Genomic DNA, 20,997 nt, shown 5'->3' with positions numbered 1-20,997 from the left:
CGATACCTTTTGATTTTTATTTTAATAAAGCAGTACATAAAATAATGCCATAATATATACCGGTTGCGTCTTAAAAGTGGCTCACCCCTATAACTTTTTTATTTTTTCAGATAAAAAATTTAGATTCGGTATGTTAATATATGACATAAATTAGGATTGATTGACGTATTCAATTGTTTTCTGTCGCTTCCTGTTTCGCCGGAAATGACTACAACTTTTGATTTTTAAATGGTTCCCTTCTTTTTTTTGTTGCTTTATTCGATAGAAAATGATACTTTGAATAGAATGACATATCATATGTCAACTTTGACATTTTCGAATATGGTTTATTAGAAATTGCAACATGCGATTCGTAACGACAATTTGACTCGAAATACCAAGTGTGTGGTACCAAATTATTCGTAAAAAATGCCTTTTCCAAATATGCTAATGAGCCACCCTGATTCCATTTGAAAAAAATTGAGATATGATTAAAAATACGATTTGGGCATCTTTTAACCAGCCAGGACAAGACACGAATAACATTAGACGATCAAATCTATTTTTCCAAGGCTACTTGATTAAAAATTAGTGTTTTTAACACAGCCATGGCACTCTAGATTGAAATTTAAAATTCAATTTTGTTTTAAGCAAAAATGTCAAAAGTTGACATATGATATGTCATTCTATTCAGAATGTCATTTTCTATCGAATGAAGTAAAAAAATACTGAAGGTGCCATTTAAAAGTCAAAAGTTGTAGTCATTTCCGGCGAAATAGGAAGTGACAGAAAACAATTGAATAAGTCAATCAATCCTAATTTATGGCATATACTAACATATCAAATCTCGTTTTTTTATCTGAAAAAATAAAAAAGTTATAGGGGTGAGCCACTTTTGAGACGGACCCGGTACCCGGTATACCTTTTGTGTGTGTGATTACCTTAAATAAAAATCAAAAGGTACATATTTGTACCTTTTGATTTTTATTTTAATAAAACAGTACATAAAATAATACCATATAAACGAAAAAAAACAGCCTCGAGTTATCTTCGAAATAATTTTGTGTTATTTTATACCGGGTGTTGCATCGTCGTTGGGAACATAGGAAATCCCATGCAAAATTTGAATTGTCCAGATATTGGCTCCCCTACAGATTTTATAGCGAAGTCGTAAATAGACTTTTTAAAGGTCTACATTTGGTAAACACACGTGCCAAATTTGAACAATTTTTGACAAGCCGATTTTAGGTAATTTGAGAAAAACTCAATCGATTTTTAAATTCAAACCGAATAGGTAACAATCAAACCAAAGAATATACCTAGCTAGAAAAAGAATGGACTCTGCCATAATGAAAAATGGTCCTACAGAAGTGGCGCCATCTATTGAGTAGGGCTTGTTTTAAAAGGATCGAAGCGCGGGCTTTTTAAATGAGCCTATTTATTGAATTTTACTCTAAAATAATTAAATTTGATTATTAAATCTTATTTTTACACAAATTCAACAATACTAATAACAAGTATCGTTGTGATGTGTAAAAAATAAGATTTAACAGTATAATTTATACAATTATTAAATAAAATTAAAACCAAACATGTGAAATATTATTTTTTATTTAAAGTTTTTATTTATAAGTAAAATATTTAAACATCGTTTATTATAATAAAACAAGACCAACGTAATATGCCCAAAGTTTTGTAAATGGAGTAAATATAAATAGGTACTTAAATGATGGCAAAAATAAAAAACTTACATTATATTTTTATGGCCACAAACAAAAGGAATTGTCTAATTAAAACACATGTAACAAATTATATATATATTCTGATTGGCGCTATGACAACGACAATATTTTTTGAGAATTTGACAATAGTATGACGATGGCTGTTGGAAACTATGACAACTACAAAAAATTCTGATTTAACTCCATCTGGCAATAACGAGTAGCAACTTCTTAACCTAAAAATTAATTGCACTACCACCTAGCGCCTGAGGCTGGAACTATTTTATTTGAAATTTCCATGGAAACGGTGGAACTGCTTTTGCTATTTCACTTTCCCGCCCCTGAATCAAACACCAGTCAAAAACCGACATTCCTTAAGTCGACAGCGTCATTTTCAAACGTAACTTAATTTTAATAAAATTTTAATATTCAGTACTAGTAATAATTTATTGTTATACATATAAAGAAAAAGTGAACATGATAAAATACGCGGGAAATAGATTAGACAGTGTATCTGACATGTTTCGGTTAATTTTCCCTAAATATTAAAATTTTATTAAAATTACTTTTGACAATGACAAAATCATAGTTTGTAAACGTAAGGTATGTCAGTTTTTGACTGGTGTTTGATTGTTACCTGTTGGATTTTAATATAAAAATCGATTAAGTTTTTCTCAAATTACCTAAAATCGACTTGTCCAAAATTGTTCAAATTTGGCATGTGTGTTTACCAAATGTAGACCTTTAAAAGGTCTATTTACGACTTTGCTATAAAATCCATAGGGGAGCCAATATCCGGACAGTTCAAATTTTTCATGGGATCTCCTACGTTCTCAACGACGATGCAGCACCCGGTATATGTATAAAATGATATGGGGAATGTCATTTATTGGTAATTTCAAGTAACTTGACGCCGTTATTATTATATTTTCGATTATCCATCTAATCAGTGAATACACACTAGGTGTTCTTGTTTAATTTGAGTTTTTTTCATTTAGGGTGAAGAGTATTTGTTTGAACAAGATTGGGGAGAACAACTCGTTGGCAAAAAGCATCTGTCATTGTTCAATATGACATTGAAAGCGATACAGCCAAAGTGCTTGAAGGCACATTCCAGAAAATGTTTGTCGTCAAAAACTAAATATTCACTGGATGGTTCATACATAATAGGAGTAGCTTATTTCACTGATCCAAGAAAATTAGGAATAATCTATTGTACTAACAGACCTAGTACTATCTTTCAATTGGATTTTGAAGGAAATTATTGTAATATATAAACATGTTTCTCTTGCTACTAATTAATATGGGCTTGCGTTTATAGATCAGTTAGATTTAAAATCTGAGTCGGTTAAGTCTCCTATTTTTACCCCCGATGGTAAGTCATTGGTATGGTTACAAAGGAAAGCAGATGGACCACATATGGCTGGTATGGCTTTAGTTAAAACGAGTGTGCCTTTGAACGACAAGGTAAGGTTATAATGTTTATAGTTGTTTACACTATCAGTTTTACTTGAGATGTAAGGGAAAATCAAATCAGCCTTGTCACGAATTCGCCCATTAAGTTGCGTATCTACCCACACACAATTCTTTCAATCAACGACAATACTTAAGTAGGTAATATAACTATTATAATCAATTTTTAGTCTAAAGTACAAACCGTCGTTGACATAGTAGCTAAGGAAAAATTAATCAATAATAATAGAACATTTTATGGAATTTACAATACTGGATTTCCTAAGAGGCCGTGGGCAAGTAACAACAGATTGTTGTTAAATACTAACCAGAAATATACAATAAACTCTTACGTTGATTAATATAGGTAATTAGATGTGTATTTCTTTTTAAATTATTTTATATGACTTTATTACTTTAAGATACCGGAGATATAACAAGAATTAGAATGGCCAAATGGAAGTCTAATAGTGGTAGATACATACGACGATATACTTTTTGGCTTTAAGAAGAAATTTCCTTATTCCAGATATTGTAGTTATTGGAAAATTAACATCTAAAAATTTAGTTGATTAAGGTTGAAATAAGTTCTAAAGTTGAAGTTGATCTGTTAAAAGATTTAACCTACAAATATTTAGATATAGTTGTGCCTGGAGAGACCGTTGGTAAGTATCATTCTAATTTAAATGTATTTAAATGATAACATTCAAAAACAAAAAGCATTTGCTTTTTTGCTTGTATATTGTATACTGGTAAATTGTAGTTTATATACGGTCGGCAAAGACTGGCTTAAGGTGCCGATTTTGTGTCTACGAAGAGTACATCCTATGTTTTTAACAATATCAAGCAAATATCTTCCAAAGCGCATGCAATAAAGCGTCAGATTAAGACGTAAATCTGACACAAGACTCTCTGTTGCCGACCGTGTATACTATTTTACGTTTTTCTTAAGAAAAATGAATAAAATTGTGGCTGACGTGTAGGTAAAGAAGTTTCATTTTTATTGCGATTTTTTCCAAGTAATTTCTGAAGTAACCTCAATATTTAGATAAAATTTTGTGTCTGGGGATTTTTGATGATAAATATTTATGTCAATATAACTCCCTACTTGTAGAGGGCACTACCTACATATGTTTAACTGGTTTGAATAAGTAATAACTTTTTGTCCGTACCTGTATAAAACTACTGAGTAAAAAATACACATTTACGACGTTTTTACGTAGAGACCTTTCTACGTAAAAACGTCGTAACTTTTAAAAAGTTTTAAACGTGGTAAAATCGCTACGAGTAATGGTTCTCGAGATATTCGGAATCGAAATTATCAAGACCTGTCGTCATTGACATAAATTAAACATGTTGACATATATGACGTATATCGTGGATGGATAGAGTGACAAATAAGAGGTACCCAGGCGGATTGGCAAAGATAAAGCGCTCCTATCAACAATGAAGGAAAAGAAGTTACAGTACGTCTGGTCACATCATGAGGGGTGATCGATACGAGGTGCTCAGACTGGTCATCGAAGGCAAAACTGAGGGCAGGAGATCAGTGGGAAGAAGGCAAAACTCCTGGCTTAAGGATCTGCATCGTTGGTTCGGAAGAACATCAATCGAAGTTTTCAGAGGTGTGGTTTCACGCACCATCATAGCCAGTTGGATCGCCAGCCTCCGATGGGAGACGGCGCGGCGGCGCGGCATAAGAAGAAGCAGAAACATGTTGACTATAATTAATAGTTATTAGACTGAAATCATAAATTTGAAATGTTTTTGTGCTAAAAGTTTAACAGAAACCGTTTTATCGTCATTTTTTCGAAGAACAAATTATGATTAATTAAAAAAAAATAAAAAAGTTCCCAAATTTATCATTTCAGTCAAATAACTATCTACTCGACATGTTTATTTATTGTCAATAATGACATGTATTGACTCTTTCCATTCTAAATATCTCGAGAACGGTTTTTACGTAAAAAATCACGGAAATGTATATTTTTTACCCAGTAGTTCTATACAGGTACGGACGAAAACAGTTAAACACTCTAAAATACTCATCAAAACAGTTAAAACACATGTAGATGGCGCCTCCTACAAATAGGAGTCATATTGACATCAAAATCAAATTTATTATGTCAAAAAACTCCCAGACGCCAAATTCGTCTAAATATTGATGTTACTTTGACGATAAAAAATCGAAATAAAAATGATACTTCTACACCCTCTATCTCCGAAACCAAGCATTTTTAGGACATATATTTATACGAACTTTTTTACTTATTTTTAACTGTAGAATATGCGCCTATGTTTCCGGAATACAGTTCGGACCACCCTGTATAAATATACTACAATGCGGTGGTTTAACCTTAAGATGCTTTTCTCCAATATGGTTGTCCACTACTTTCTCCATCGTTTTTAGTATGAACGAACATTAGTCTCAATCAAACTGACTGGGCCAACCCTAAATCATTTAGGCCTTAATAGGCCCGTCAGTTTGGTCTGTTTTGGGTATGAAGATTACTTTTGCTCTTCTCCAGATGGTTGGTATATATCCCATCACTAAGCTGCTTCTTGAAATGTTTACTAGATGATAAGTAGCTATTTCTGACCTTTCTTTAGAAGGGCAGGAAAATCACATCTACTCCTGCTGCTTTATAAGGCTGAACGGTGTGAATAGCCCATTTCAGTTTTTGTTCTGTTATTACTAGCTTGGCTACCTGCAAGTTTTCCCTTGAAGGATTATGGGTATTCAGTCGGAACTACATGCGTATCAATAGATACGCTACTTGAAAAGTGTGTATGAAGTAGGAGGTTAGCTCTCTCTTCATGTCCTTTCGTGTGACTTCCGTCAGATTTCTTAAGTGCCATATCAAGGATATTGACCATGGCTTTGTGTAGCCTATCTGCATATGGAGTAGAAGAGATGTTTTCGCAAGAAGATCCAAAGTCAGATCGCTTTGCCCTTCTTATTTCCTTTTTGAACTCAGTTAATTTCTCGATATATCCATCACTGGAGTTAGCTCTGTTAAGAAGTCGAAGAGTGACCAGCTTTTTGTTCCAACAGGGCTTGTTACTATTATAAACCTAATAATAATAATAATATATGGGATAATTTAATGTAGACTTTAAAAAAATGTAGATAATGCTTTAAAATATGTACTTATTTGTAGGTGATTTCAACGCCATATACTTAGGTCCGAAAAATGGAGAAAATGCAACAGTTCCTCTAATCGTATGGCCACATGGAGGACCGCATAGTGCTTTTGCAAATTACTTTATGCTCGAGGTTGCAAACTTTTTAGCTTCCGGTAAGTTCTAAGTACAGAATTCGTACAGAAACGTTATCTATTTTATCTTAGCAGATTGATCAATGCGCTATCAATGCCTAATTTGTTGATTTTTATGAAATAAATAAATATAACAGTTAGGTTCAAAATAGTTAATCAAAATTCGGAAGTAAAGGCGGATTTTCATATGTCCGCTTTAAATCTTATTGAAGTAAGTAAAGCATTTTAAGTGACATTCTGTATATTTTTACACATTTGCAATTTTGTACACGTGAAAAAGTCACCATATTAGAGGTGGGCAAAGATTGAAAGAGTCGTTCATTTGAGAGTGTTAAAAATGAATCGTGAGACTCGATTTACTGCTTAGAATACGGTTCTTTCAATTGAATCGTGGCCAGCACGGTGTTGTATTATTGTTCGGAGACTCGGCTTGAAAATAAATCAGGGGTAAAGGCAAAACTTAGTAAACTTTTATTGAAAAACAGCAGACACTATAAACCACAGATAAAGGAAATAAATTTAGATTGGAAAGCCCGACAAAATATATAATTGTTTTGGGTCGCGACCGTTGTATGCCATCTGGCGCTGCTATAGCGGTTGCTAAGAACAACCGCTAAACAATAACAGAAATAATTTTCTCTTGTCAAAGTCAGAATCTTCAAAAATTATAAAATCTTTCAAAATCGAAACCGCCCTCATTGAAAAAATACCGAAAAGTATTTAAAGCGTCCATTCTCAAAGTAATTATTGCTATCGTGTGAGTTTAATTCAAATTTTACTTGCTCAAACCCGTGATAATTGTGAAAAAGTGGCATTAAAAACTAAAAAACTGTGTTGTGAACTGTGAATTGCAAAAATCATTGCGGATCGTGGCATAACGTCGATTTCCAATGTTTCATAGGTATTTCACATACATGTCCTTATATAAAATAAAGTTTCTTATATGCAACACACTGTATTTTATTTATAAAATTAAAAGAAAATAATAAATTTGAATAAATATAATATTTGGCGACATAAAGCCGAACCGATCCGAAATTATCAAAAGCTTTGGGTCGCGACCGTTGCAAGTCTAGTGTTAATTTTATTAGGTTAGCAACTTGCGGCCATGCATTTTTCTTTGTTGTCTGATAAATATCTAAATAGAAATGTCAAAAGCTGATGACATTTTACTTTTAACAATTATGACATTTTGTGTTGATTTTTGCAAGAAGAGGAAGAAGTGTCACTTGTTTTAGTATTTTCCTTTTTAGTATTTTTAGTATATTCACTTTCCGAAAGTAAAAAGAGTTACCTATCTGATTCGTTCAGGCACTCAGTTTAAAGAATATCAGTAACTTTTTTGACAGAGGGATTTTATATTTGCCATGTTGGTAAAAAATAACGCATCATGGGCATAAATGCAAACGATAAGAAAGTTAAATAACTTTTTTAATAATAAATAATATATAAATAAGTTTTTTTCCTGTAAATACAGGAAAAAAACTTTATAATGTGCTTAGTACAGGAATATCTGTAATACATTTAATTTTCGCGTATAAATAGTACATATATAGTACATATTATGAATTGGATTGATAATTTAATATTATTAGTCCCATAAAGTGTTGAAAGAACTGTATATTTATTTTCTGGTCCCTTAAGTAATTGACCAAATTATCGCCTGTAGTGCCAGTTAGGATTCTTGTTTTTATGAAACGTAAATTGTGCATGTGGTTCGTTCAAATAAACGAATCGTAGGATTCCATTCACTAAAAAAATCGTAATGCCTATCACTACACCGTATTTATTCCTTCTATTAATGAAATTGAAATCTTTATTTATTGTTATCTATATTTTTTTGGTATTAGGTTATGCCATACTTCTTATTAACTACAGAGGGTCTATCGGATGCGGAGACGATTCGGTAAATTATTTGCTAGGAAAAGTTGGTACTGCAGATGTTCAAGACTGCATTTTGGCCGTTGATACCGCTCTTAAAGAATTTCCATGGATAAATCCAGAACAGGTATGTACATTATGTTTTAATGAATGTTTTTTTTAGTTTAATAGGATATACTCACTTACATTGTAAGTGAATAATAATGTTTCATCCTTGATAATGTTTCTAATTATAATATTATGTTACGGACAATTATGTACAGTACGTCTGCTGGATCTGTGTCTATGAAAGGAATGCGGACAAAAAACATTTAAATAAACAGCAATATATTTTATACGTCGACTTGATGAGTACGTCACCGCAAATCGCTCCGCCCACTCATTTTATTGGCTACTTGCAAATTTGTCAAATTTTTATTGATGGGACGCGTCGTCTAATTTTTTACGAAAAAAATCGAGAGAATATCGTTTCCCCTCTCACGGATACCCCGTAGCTACAGAACGGACAGACGTACTGTATACAGGACTTTTACGATAATTCCCGACCAATAACGTAAGTACCCAATTAAACCAAATAATATAGTCATAGCTGGGATATTTACGAAAATGGCCATGCATTAGGTGCAATGTTGAAAATGATACTCTTTTATTGGCTTTTGTCAATCATTGTCGAAGGCAATAACGTTATTGAAGACAAAATATGGGGAAACGTTGAAATACAAAAGCTGTCTTCTTCAACAACGACAGCTAACATTTCCTCAGTATCTCTGTTAGACCTTTCCATTGAACCCTGACTTTGACATTCATTTTAAATCATGACATTCAAAGCAATCAAATTCATATTAAAATTAAAAAAATACAGAGAATCACAAAAAAGCAGGGTTGGAAAAAATCATGATTTTTTTAAAAAAATCAAAAAAATCGGATTTTTTTAATTTAAATCAGATTTTTTGGATTTTAATTTAAAACAATATTTAAATCGGATTTCCAAATGTCTAGGACTTATTTCCAATTAAAGTCCTATCCTAAATGGCTAAATCTATACCCCGATACCGATAACATTAATAATTCTACGGGGCGTGTCATTTTTCCACATCGGTCACCAATATATTCCGCAAAAAGTCGTTCGCTTCAGATCAAAAGGATTTTTTTCAAAAGTACGAATTTTTAAATTATTAAACTGATATTAAGTATCAAATTCAACGAGTGCACAAATTGTTGCTCGATTACTGTTTACATTATTTGCAATGTTTGAAATTGATTAAAAAAATATTTGTAATGTTTAAAAAAATAGTATGTTCTATTCGGATTAAACATGTACTTTTTATGCCTACCTGTAACGTCGGAATAGCTTTACGATGGTCCTTCAAAGGTACAGCGTCGTCAAAAACACTATAATTTTTACTCCTAATAAAACAATACACTACATTATTGTTCGGAAATAGTCTATAAGTCGAGAATGAAATTAGTATGTATTATCAAATGTCAAAGTGTAAAGTACTTACTTACTTACTTATCTCCGAAACTAAGGTTCCAAAAAAATTCGTAATATATCTAGAAATTCATTTACCCACTAGTAGTTATAAAAAGCATTTTTGGTAAACTCTGTCTCTAATAGTTTCTGAAAAATAAAATTATTTTTTTTAAAAAGGTCCGATTAAATTTATATCTCCGAAACTAAAGTTCCAAGAAATGTCGTAATATATCTACAAATTCATTTACCCACTAGTAGATATAAAAAGCATTTTTGGTAAACTCTGTCTCAAATAGTTTCTGAAAAATAAAATTAATTTTTTTAAAAAGGTCCGATTAAATTTATATCTCCGAAACTAAAGTTCCAAAAATTTTCGTAATATATCTAGAAATTCATTTACCCACTAGTAGTTATAAAAAGCATTTTTGGTAAACTCTGTCTCTAATAGTTTCTGAAAAATAAAATTAATTTTTTAAAAAATGTCCGATTAAATGAATATCTCCGAAACTAAAGTTCGAAAAAAATTACCGTGTCAAAAAAAATATAAAACAACATATTTTCTGACAACGATTGTAGATTCTCGGGAATGAAGGTATAGGTTCTATATAAGAAGAACCTAGTTCTGGCATTGACTCTTTTAAAAAAAAAATACTAGTATTCGAACTTTCGAACAGCGAATTTTTGTCACTTATACATAAATTTTAAAATTTGCGTTTAGCGGTCTAATGAATTCACAGGAAATTAGTTCAAAAACGCTCTAACAATTAAATTGGTGAATAGTTATTTTTATATAGTTTTATCAACGTTTACAATTATTTTCGATTTTATTATCTGTTATATCTGTTATAGAAATATAAATGAATGATTTACGAAAATGGCCATGCATTATGTGCAATGTTGAAAATCATACTCTTTATAGTTTTTCTAGGACACATTTTTATAAATTTTACAGTCATTTTTTGATTTATTATAAAGTTTCAATAAAATATTTTTGTTTGATTTAAATCACATGATTAAAATTTAAAAATCACTTGATTTAAATCATGCCAACCCTGCAAAAAAGGTTGAAAACCTTCATCACAAAAAAAAGGTTGAAATCAAAACATTCAAAACTCATCAATCTGTTACCGGTAGCGGCTAGACGCTTGGAATTCCGGTATAGGTACAAAATAAACAAAAACATTACCTTACTTCTTATGTGTGGTTCCGATAGTGCCGCCATATTGAAAATATTTTTTATCGATAGATCTTGTTATGAAACAATGATGTGCAAGAAATCTCCAATCTAGATTTTGTACTTCTCTAGAAACTTCTAATGCAGGCTCAGCCTTGGACACCCTGTATTAATTATTTGTCGTTTTTATTGTTTATTGTCTAATTTAGTTCTAAAAATATGTGGTAGATTTTTGTATATATCTTTAGGAGGACCCTATATTGTTACTAACAATTTTTATATTTTATGTTTTTACTCAGTTTTTAAGATTTGGAAACATTACAAAAAAATATTTTTTATAAGTTTTTTGGACATTTGCACAATATATACTCTATGATCGAACAAAAAGACGTTACAATGCCGAACTCGAATTTGTTTTTTTTTTCTTAAAAATAATATTTTATTTAGAAAAATATATTTTGAAATATTTGTTACAGAATAGATTTGTGTTCGAATGATTGGGCATGGCTGAAAACTTTCCTTTTTTCAATTTAAATATTAATTTTTGACAAGTTGGTATGTCAATTTTTAAATGAAATTACCAACAATTATTGTCGTTTTAAAAGCCATTGTGACGCCTTTTTTATTGTTTGGTATAGACTTAATTACATTTATACAGGACGAGTCTTAAATAAGTGCAAATACTTTTAGGGGTAGTATATTTCGACCTCAGAAACACGTTTATGAGTTTTTTTTCGCGATTTTTTTTAAATTTGGAAGTTTTTTTAATTCTTAGTTAAAAAAACTTCATATCTTATTTATAATCTTATTATATTTCTTTTCTCGAGATCTACTAGCCCTGAAAATATTTGCACTTATTTAAGACTCACCCTGTATATTTAATTAATAATAATTACATTTTCAGTGTGGTAATCTGATAAAAAAAATCTTTTATAGTTGGCTCTATGCGGCGGATCACATGGCGGATTTCTAGTAACTCATTTAAGTGGACAATATCCAGATAAGTTTAAAGTGGTAGTAGCAAGAAATCCAGTTATCGATATTGCATCGATGAGTGTTATTTCTGATATACCAGATTGGTAAGTAGATTTATAGGGCATATTGGTTAAAATTAGTTAATTTGTTTAGTATACCGGATGTTTTTCAAAAGTATTTTTTTTTATTTTTGAGAAATGACTGATCTGGAATATGTTTTTTACATAAAATTTAGCTATGTCGCGTTTTCGTACAAATATATTTGGTTATTAGGGTTTTCAGTAGTGATAGGAAAACACGATTAATTTCAATAATCGAGTACTCGAGTTTCAAGCGATTTCAATAATCGAGCGATCGTTCGAGCGAAATTTCGCTCTTATTTAAAAATACGGTTTTTCGCCCGTCGCTAGCGTCCTCAAGCAATAAGTTGCGTGCGCAGAGCACATATTCTTTCGGTGATGACGGCAAGTAGCAAGCGACGAGCGACTAGTAATTCGCTTGATTTAGTTTATTTTAAAGCAGTGTCGATGTGGGTCGTAAACTTTTATTGCTCAGATACCGCAACGGACAACGTCGTATAAATTTGCTGCCTGCAATGTATGTAGAAAATTCGCTAGGCCTTTTATCGAGTATGTCACATTAAAATCGGATTTCAATTTATTTCATTCTAGGATCGCTTGCGTTCGTCGCTTGTAACTCGTCACTTGCATTGATGCCGATTATTTCAATAATCGAGTATTCGAGCGAATTTTCACTCAAGTTATCCCATCACTAGTTGTCAGAACCGGAGCTGTTTTACGGAACCAGGAATTTCGGTATCGCGCCTCTTAGGAGCCAGGATTTCCCTTTTTCTTCCGTACTTTCGGTACTGACTAATTTTTGTTCAACGATGGTGCATCAGTCAGAAAGCAAGAGATGCGTTTCCAAAGCAAAATCGATAAAAAATTGAGATTTTTAATGACAATAAGATCAAATTATCAAGTAATCAGTCATCAGAAAAAATGTAGGTATAATTGCCGTCAGAAATAATTCAGATTGTCTACATTTGGGAACGACGCAGAGTTGCGAGCGACAAGCTTGTTGGTATACCTGTTTATTTCTTTACTAAATAAATACCTTTAAAACCTTACTGGCTTTTACCCCAACTACTTCCTGGATTCTCCATTGTCTAAAAACTACCCGTACTGGCAAGAGTGGAGCCTCTAAACCACTTTAAACAATAATTTAGAGGTGGCGTCCGAGAACTACATATTAGAGATGAAACGGATATCCGGCAACTATCCGGTATCCGGCCTAAATTTATTATCCAGCCGGATACCGAATAGTAGAATTTAGAATTTAGAATTTAGAATGAGTGGGAGGGGGGTTAATCACTTCGACCTTACAGATCCATTGTGTCCCCTACCGAATAGTAACTCAATATTCGGCCGGATACCGGATATTCTAAAAGTAACATAAATAATAAAAAATAACGTACTTACAGTTTAAACTGCTTTTATTTAAAGCTGAAAATAACAAAAACTTAAAAAAAAATTAAAATATTCATTATTCACTTTAATGAAAAATACAAAAATGAAAACTTCATACAGTGACATACATAAATAACTAATAATAAATGAAAAAAACATAAAAAATACACAGGTTCTTAAAATTTACTATCTTGTTCTTTTTCTTTTGTCAAAGGGAATTTTAGAAAATTAATAGTCAAAATAATAAATAATAAATAAGATAGGGGACATGGGAAATCGTTTCGGTCTTAAAATCAACGCTGCCGAGACCAAACTTATGGTAATAGGACGCCAGCCTATAATCAACACCGCATTGACCGTGGATGGAAATATTATAGAGCGAGTACCACGATTTAAATATCTGGGTGCCATAATCAATGAACGATGGGACTGCGATGAGGAAGTTAAACTTAGAACGAATTATGCAAAGTCAACATTTTTTAAACTTAAAAACTTCCTATTAGCACGCAGTCTCCCGCTAACACTTAGACTACGGGTAGTAAAATGCTACATATGGCCCATCTTACTATACGGCGCAGAAACGTGGTCTCTCAAGGCTAGAACCCTGAACCGCATCGAGGCTTTCGAAATGTGGACTCTCTGGAGACTTACGTGTGCCATGGACCGCACATGCCACCAACGAAGAAGTTTTAACAACTGCAGGCTATGAACGAGAAATGCTTAATATAGTTAAAGAAAGGAAAGTCTCATACCTCGGCCATATCCTTAGAGGAGACAAATATTACATTCCTAAGCTGATTCTACAAGGAAAAATAGAGGGACGGCGAGGCCCAGGAAGAAAACAACATTCCTGGCTAAGAAACATACGGGATTGGTGTAACATCAGCGATACTAGCTGCACGAGAGCCGAAAACGGCACTCTACACATTGTATGAAGAGTACAGACAATCGCCAACGTGCGGCTAAGCACAAGGCACAGGAAGAAGAAGAAGAATAGTCAAAATTAATAAGTGTCAAATTATGATAAATAAAAATTAAATTTTTAGCGTTTATCAGTAATAGGCGATTTCGCTTGTTTTCGTAAATCTAACCAGCTTCGGAAAACAACCACTTACTAAAAACACTGCTGCAAGGAGCTGAAAGGTATATTTTCGCAAATTTCGTCAAAATGGTTTAGTGAACCCGGCTGTGATCAATTCGAACTGTTTTGAAGTAGCAGTCGATCACGCTTGGATATCCGGCTGCCGGATATTCGGCCATCCGGCCTCTCAGTTCACCGGATATCCGGTATCCGGCCAAACAACTATCCATTTCATCACTACTACATATACTATAACTACTTACCTTAAGAAATCTCACAAACGGTCTCCAGGAATAGACCGTCACACTCTTTTTGAAATAAAAATTTCTAGTGAATAATGGTTCATTTAGAAAACTTTTGATTCCTACATATACAACAGCTAGGCAAAAATAAAACTATTTACTTAAAAAAATAAAATGTTTTCCGAAAAAATTAATACGAATATCACGAATGAATACGAATATCACGAAAACGAATATCACGTACCACAGGATGGTAAACTGTGGATGATTTCTATATTTTTTGTCATATTTTTCAATTAATTTTATTGTGTTTATTTTTTAATTATTGTTCAACTGTCATAATATTTTTCAGGTGCTATGTGGAAGCTGGAGAGCCCTATACTCAGGTCGGGCTCCCAAATAACAACATTCTAATAAAGATGCGCAATGCTTCTCCTATTGTGCATGCGCATAAAGTTACCGCTCCAACTCTCCTACAAATTGGATCTAAAGATTTAAGAGTTCCTCCCAGTCAAGGATTAGAGTATTATACTAGATTGAAGTCCAATAATATTAAAGTCAGGTAATATTATAAATATATTATCTCAAATGTAATAAGAATATTTTTTGCTGCAGTTAATGTTAATTTTTATATTTATTTAATCAATATTTAATTAACATTCATCATCATCTTCATCATCATTATTTTTACCTTATTCAACCATTTCCAATTATTATGGTGTAGCCTCCCTCACCCCTTGCATATTTAGACACCGAAAAAGCTTAAGTTATCCTTGCTAATTTCATAATGTCATGGCCTCATTTCAGGTTTGGACTTCTTCTAGGTCTTTTAATTCCTCGTGAATACCATGCTGTAATTTTTGTAGTCCATCCGTTCCTTCTCGCCAGGTGTGAGATTGAAGGATTTGATTCTGTGGATGTATTTTACATTAGCTGCATATACCGTACGATCGAAAAAAAACGGCGTCCAGTTGGCTTGGAAATGATGATCGATTACATTTCCCTTATAATTTTACATATAAAATGACAGCGATCTTCATTTTATAGCCATCGCTGACGCCGTTTTTTTTTTCGGTTATATTGTATACCGGGTGTTGCATCGTCGAGCGGGACATAGGAAATCCCATGTAAATTTTAATGGGGTCAATTATTGGCTTCCCTAATTATTTTAGAGAATAATTCTATTGAGTTTTATTGAAGAGCACTAAAACCCACATTCAAAAGAATAACTTTAGATATTTTTGATTAGCCCGTTTACGAGTTATCGCCGATTTCTTTTTAAATATTTCTCCTTTCTTATGGCCCTGTATTTACTTATGAGCACCAGTCAAGGTAAAAGATAACTGTCAAATGAGGTTGTCATTTCAGAAATTTATCTATTTAGTGCTTTATTATTATTATTAAAAATTCATACCTACATCGAAAATATTAGCCATGAATTACACTACCGAAGAAAAAGTATTGATGATTAAATGGTATTATCAAGAAAATAGTTCTTCTCTTCTGTATCCGAATAGACCGATACCTGGAAAATCTACAATCCCAAGGAATATCCAGAGATTTGAGACCAAAGGTACCCTAATAAATAAATGCAGATGTGAAGCAAGGCAGGAACAAAGAGAAGATGCAAGAAATGATACCGACTTGGAAGTTTTATTGTGCGTGGAAGAGAACGATGGAAAGATCAGCACAAGGAAACTTGAGGATGAAATAGGAATAGATCACACTACAGCGTTTCGAATTTTGAAACGACATAAATACTATTCCTAGTATTCCTTCAAATATGAAAAGCACCAAGAGCTACGAGATGGGGACGAAATACGGCGGCAGGCGTTTTGTTTTGGTATGATAGAAAGAGCAAACACGGATAGGGAATTTTAAAAAAACATGCTTCACTGACGAATGCACCTTTACCTTAAATAACGAACCCAATGTTCAAAATTATCGATATTGTAACACAGAAAACCAACACAGGTTTGTCGAAACAAGGCTATATCCACAGAACGTAAATGTTTGGGCAGGGATATTCAGACACAATATTATCGGGCCATTATTTCTTACGCGAAATTTAAATGCAGAATATTATTTGGAACTACTCGAAAATCATATTTTACCTGCTTTACATGATGCAGCTAGGGAAAATCAGGAAGTTTGGTACCAAATGGATGGCTGCCCGGCACATAGTACCCTGGCTGTTCGGGAATATTTAGACAATAGTTTTAACGGAAAAGTTATTGGCCTAAATTATACAGTAAATTGGCCAGCAAGGTCTCCTGATATTTCGCCAAATGATTTCTTTCTCTGGGGCCATTTCTGCAATATTAATGCAATAGAATTTCAGTTTACCAACTAGCGAATGTAAGAAGAGAATTTTATGATCGCCTGGGTTATTGTCTAGCAGTTGATGGAGGAATATTTGAACATCTTCTTAAATCCTAAATTTCTAACAATTTAATAGTACTTAAATTAATAAGTTATTGAATATTGTAATAATACTATAATTAACCTTGTAATTGATTACTTTATTTTACTTTAATTCATATTAATTTGTATTTATAAATACATCTTTAAAATTTCTGATGTAGGAATGAGTTTTCAATAATAATAAAGCACTAAATAGGTAAATTTGTGAATGACAACTTCATTTGACAGTTATCTTTTACCTTGACTGGTGCTCATAAGTAAATACAGGGCCATAAGAAAGGAGAAATATTTAAAAAGAAATCGGCGATAACTCGTAAACGAGCTAATCAAAAATATCTAAAGTTATTCTTTTGAATGTGGGTTTTAGTGCTCTTCAATAAACCTAAATAGAATTATTCTCTAAAATAATTAGGGAAGCCAATAATTGACCCCATTAAAATTTACATGGGATTTCCTATATCCCGTCCGACGATGCAACACCTGGTATAAAGAAACTAATAAAAGTGTGCATGCAAGTCATCAAAGACATCGAAATTACTAACAAATTAAATTTCTAATAAATAACAAATTTGTTTGAAACTTATAGCACACTTTTTCCTTTTTTATATAATTTTAGTTATAAAAAGACAGCACGCCCGCGCCGCCGCTCATGGCGGATGGGCCAAAAAAGGCTTTAAGTTGATAGTCATGGCAAATGTTGCCGGTTGTCATGAGATCTTTTTTTACAAGTTATATATTTATCATTTTCAATTTTATTTTTTTTTCTAATCTGACATTTAAGGCCAGTAAGCGAGGGTTTTAGGGTCCGAATTCTGAAAACCTCCATCGATTGACGTGAAATTTTAACAGTGAATAAGATATATGTAAGAAACAAAAGTTACATAGTAGCGATGTGTGCTTTCACCCCGGGGGTGAGTGCCACCCTTTCTCGGGGGTGAAAAATAAATTACCCATTTTAATTGCAAAGAGCAATAAAGGGATGAATTCTAAGCAAAAAATGTTCAGTAACATTTTTTTCAGAAAATGAATATTTTCCTAGTTATATAGCATCGAAAGCACATGGACCGACTTCAAGAACATACTTATTGAGTCAGAGCAAGAAGCAATAGGAAAGGAAGACCGCAGGAAGACCAAGGACTGGATGACGGAGGACATATTAAAATTGATGGACGCCAGAAGAGAATTAAAGAACAAGAACGAGCAGGCACACAGAGATATAAACAGGACAATAGAGGATAAGATAAGGAAGGCAAAAGAGCAGTAGTTAAATGCACAATGCAGATAAATTGAAGAGCTGCAAAACCAACATAAGGACAGAGAGCTTCACGAAAAAATACGTGAAGCCGCAGGTCTCTGGAAGCCCAAGCAAGTGTCCCTAATAACAAACAAAAATAATGAACTTGAATTAGACCCTGACAAACAAAAACTTATCTGGGAAGAATACCTGAAGGACTTGTTCGGAGACGAAAGAACCCCTGCAGAGCCAGTCCTCAAAAAAGAAAACCACCTAAGGATTCTCACGTCCGAAGTATCCCGGGCAATCGCCGAAATCAAAAATAACAAGGCACTGGGCGAAGACTCTACCGTAGCAGAGCAATTCAAGAACCTCAGCGAAGAAGCAATGCAAAAATTTACCCATCTGATGAACGCCATCTACGAAAGCGGTATCCTACCCCAGGACTGGCTGACTTCTACGTTCGTACCTCTTCCAAAGAAAAATAAAGCAAGGAAGTGCGACGACCACAGGACCATCTGCCTTATAAGCCATGCTGCTAAGATAATGATGAGGATCATTTTTAATCGGATACGCTCCAAGTGCGACAACTACCTAAGTCGATCGCAGTATGGCTTCAGAAGAGGAACAGGAACAAGAGAGGCCATCCTGGACCTAACCTTAATGGCTGAAAGATACTTGGAGGTAAAGAAGGATCTTTATGTCTGCTTCGTAGACTACAAGAAGGCTTTTACAACATGAAAAACTAATAAACATCCTCCAGGAAATCGGAGTAGATAACCATGACATCATTGTAATTCGTAATATATACTGGAACCATAAGGGATGCGTCCGAACATCAACTGGAAACACCTCTCACGTAGATATCCAAAGAGGGGTACGTCAAGGCTGCTTCCTCTCCCCATTGTTATTTAATGTGTACTCGGAGTACATAATCAAACAATCGTTGGAAGATCGAGCTGAAGGAGCTAAACTAAATGGAATAGTAATTAACAACCTCCGTTACGCAGATGACACCGTAGTGATCGGACAGTCTAAAGAACAGCTACAGACTCTGATGAACATCCTAACAGAGCACAGTAAAAGAATGGGTTTGGAGGTAAACGCATCTAAGACCAAAACTATGGTGTTTTCTCGGACCTCTCAAGATCACCCTCAATTGGACATTGTTGTTAATAACACCACTTTACATAATGTACAAAAGTACTGTTACCTGGGCAGGGAAATAAACAGTCAGCTCGACCACTCTATAGAGATTAAAAGGAGAATAGAAATCGCTCGTGCAGGATTCGTTAAGATGCGAAGCGTACTCTGCAACCCGCGTTTGTCCATAGGGGTAAGGTTGAGAACACTCAAGCGCTACGTTTGGTCTTTGTTGCTATACGGGTGCGAAACTTGGGCCCTAAAACAGGAGGACCTCAGGAAGATGTAGGCATTCGAAATGTGGCTTTATAGGCGAATGCTACGTATAAGCTGGACCACTAGAACAACAAATGTGGAAGTACTGACCAGAATGTGAACACCCGTACCCACTTAATCAACACAACAAAAATAAGGAAAACCGCTTACCTGGGGCATATAATGAGACACGAATATATAATGAGACACGAAGAATACGAACAGCTTCAGCTTCAAGGTAAAATCGAGGGAAAGCGCGGCATAGGAAGGAAGAAGAAATCGTGGCTTCGAAATATACGAGATTGGACAAATATTTCAAACGGGAATACTTTAATACATCGTTCCCAACATAGGGAAGATTTTGCCATAGTGGTCGCCAACCTCAACGGAGATGAACCTAGGAGGAGGAGGATATAGGATTGAAAATGTTGATTTTTCATCTAAAAACTACATATTTTCTGCCATTTTTTATAAATAACCTGGCGTTTTATCGCAAAACTCATATAAAGCAAAAATGAAGCTTTTGGAATAACTCAACGATTCATTTTTTGTTGATTACCGTAGGTGTAATAATAGCCGAGTTATCAATGTAAGTCGTTTTTAAAGTGCTTGAGGACATTTTAAATGCTTTTTTAAAAAAGTTTGTGGCTCAAAAACTCTCGAGTTATGATAAAAATAAAATGGTCTCCTCATTTTTTCGGAAAAAAATTTACAACAAAAACGGTCATATTCATTTTCTTCGAAAAATGTGATTATTTTATTGTAAAAGGTTGCAATTTAGTTTTCGAAAAATAAAAAATCACCTTTACAAAGTGATAATTCGGTTATTATTACACCTACGGTAATCAAAAAATGAAGCGTTTAGTTATTCCAACAGCTTCATTTTTGCTTTATATGAGTTTTGCGATAAAACGCAATGTTTTCGTGTTATTTATAAAAAATGGCAGAAAAATATGCAGTTTTTAAATGAAAAATCAACATTTTCAATCCTAAATAACTCTGATAAAATGTTATAGAACATTTTTTGCTTAGAATTCATCCCTTTGTTGATTTTTGCAATTAAAATGGGTGATTTATTTTTCACCACCGAGAAGGCGTGGGACTCACCCCCAGGGTGAAAGCACACATCGCTGCTATGTAACTTTTGTTTCTTATAATATATCCAGGGGCGGATACAGGAATTTATTTTAGAGGGGGCCCAAATCAAAAATAATG

At 33.4% G+C, this 20,997-nt stretch overlaps 1 pseudogene; it reads left to right on the top strand.

The window, feature by feature from the left end:
• LOC115878098 overlaps nt 1-20,997 on the top strand; it is a 29,644-nt pseudogene that overhangs the window by 7,261 nt on the left and 1,386 nt on the right.

The sequence above is a fragment of the Sitophilus oryzae genome, unplaced genomic scaffold, assembly GCF_002938485.1.
Source record: "Sitophilus oryzae breed Bouriz unplaced genomic scaffold, Soryzae_2.0 scaffold_1500_pilon_pilon, whole genome shotgun sequence".
Lineage (NCBI taxonomy): Eukaryota > Metazoa > Arthropoda > Insecta > Coleoptera > Curculionidae > Sitophilus > Sitophilus oryzae.
The sequence above is the reverse complement of the archived record's forward strand: the minus strand, read 5'-3'. Positions and strand labels throughout refer to the sequence as shown.